The sequence below is a fragment of the Penaeus monodon genome, chromosome 24, assembly GCF_015228065.2.
Source record: "Penaeus monodon isolate SGIC_2016 chromosome 24, NSTDA_Pmon_1, whole genome shotgun sequence".
Lineage (NCBI taxonomy): Eukaryota > Metazoa > Arthropoda > Malacostraca > Decapoda > Penaeidae > Penaeus > Penaeus monodon.
In genome coordinates this window covers 36,772,628-36,774,558 of record NC_051409.1, presented here as the reverse complement: position 1 = coordinate 36,774,558, position 1,931 = coordinate 36,772,628, and the positions used below count along the sequence as shown (strand labels likewise).

The following is a 1,931-nucleotide window of genomic DNA, read 5'->3' as shown; positions in this document are numbered from 1 at the left end:
CGCGCGCGTGCGTGTGCGTGTGCATACATCTTCATCTGAATATAAGTGTGCATTTAAAAAGTTTATTTATCTTCATAGTACATCAATCCCTCTCTACTTTGGCATGATACGGTTACACACTCCCTCCTGTTTTCATCCACTCTTTGCCACTCCGCCAGAAGAAACCTAGTAATTTTACTTGAAGCCCTTACAAGTACTGAAGCAGAGCTTTAACATGACCAAAAATGTCTTACATTAGTATTTTCACTTCACTTTCTCTTCACTACACAGGTCTCTGAAGTATACATCAAGTAAAATGTCAGAGGCAATGTTTCATAAGATAGTGATTGTACACAAGTATGTAAATGCAAACAAAAACAAAAATAAAATCAAAGAAAACTCACCAATGATGCTTAAAAAAGTGTTTTCATAAAACTTAAATTTATCTCTCACATTAACAAACTCATTAAATATGTGGATAGCTACATATATTTAAACAGGAACTGAGAAGTTACAAAGTAGATAAGGCTGATGTGCAATTAAAGAAGACACAAGTGGTACTGATAATGACTAGAAATATATTTTTAAAAAATGAAGTGGATAATGGATTTTTAAAAAACGTAAAAATAACTCGAGTATGCTGAATGGAAATGGCTGTGGGAAGAGAGAGGAGATAACCAGTATTAATTAACGGAAAAGGTATGGAGAAGTGAATAACTGCTTATAGGATACCGCCCAAAAAGACAGCATGTGAGTGTGTGTGTGTGAAAAGCATGATCAGTTTTAAAAGCGGGAATGTGCGCGTGCGTCGACCGCGTTGCAAGCGTTCCTCGTCCGTCGGGTCTTGCCACCTCGCCGTCGCCTGCTTTTAGGGGAGCGCCGGCCCGTTTTCTATGCTCCGCCGAGCCGCCGTCTCAGCTTTCAAGGCGTCGCGAAGGGTGCTCGATCAAAATTCAAATCTTTTGTTCGTGAGAACAGCCAGAAAAATATTTTTCGGAACAATCAAACTATAAAATTTTAAACATATTTCTTGTTCGTAGCACTTACACTTTTTTTTTCTTTATCAAATATATCTGACAATGTGTGCCACTTCCTAAGGCTTGTGGTGTCAATTTATAGCCTACAGTTAACCCCATGTACAACATCACCGAAGGCAAACTATTTCGGAGGGCGTCAAAATAAAAAGCCTCAAAGAACGGAATCTATAATGAATGGAATCTACAATAAGCGTAAAACAGAAAGGAGCGGCTACTAAAAAAGTTTCAAAATAAAAAAAAAAAACGTTCGCCATGTTTCCCGCTCTGCCCACAGCGGTGACACGACTGCGTTTCGGCGCGTGCGTGAATGAAGGCGCAATGTGAATTCAGTCGGCTCAAAACTCGACCGAAATTCGCCTGCGCCCGGGGGCCGTTACAGGGGTGCTGCGTAGGCATGCACACCGGCGCCTGCGCACATGGGCGTTGCCTGCTGATAACCACCGCGGTATATTTAAGCACACTCGATTATACATCAAATGAGTATTAGCATTTTTACAATTATCTGTTCTCAATGCTGACGCTAACTTGTCTCATAATACTAGCAAAACACCAACCGTGCTTTATTACTGAAGCGAAGTTACATGCCGCGAAAGAGATTATTTTCTTCATTCGTGACTGCAACGACCTTTTCTAAGCACAGTGCTTTAGGATAAGCAGGTAATATCAGATATTACTCATACTAATGTTCATCGACACAAAATAATAACGATTACATATACTGCATAAAGCGGCTGACTGGTTTAAATATTCTTATTTCCATTGTCAAATAAGAAACCCTATCATTAATATTGTAATTATCAGCAACATTAACAAGTAACCAGAGTGGCAACGATAATAACTATAATAAACAAAAATATTTTTAAGATGGTTATGAAGGAGGAGGAACTCCATGATCCCGACCTCGACCTCCACCAT

The 1,931-nt window shown here is 39.6% G+C and overlaps 1 protein-coding gene across 2 annotated transcripts in view; it reads right to left on the bottom strand.

Annotated features, from left to right (window-relative positions):
• LOC119588776 (protein Gawky-like) overlaps nucleotides 1-1,931 on the bottom strand; it is a gene marked incomplete in the record, with an annotated part of 110,804 nt that overhangs the window by 76,228 nt on the left and 32,645 nt on the right.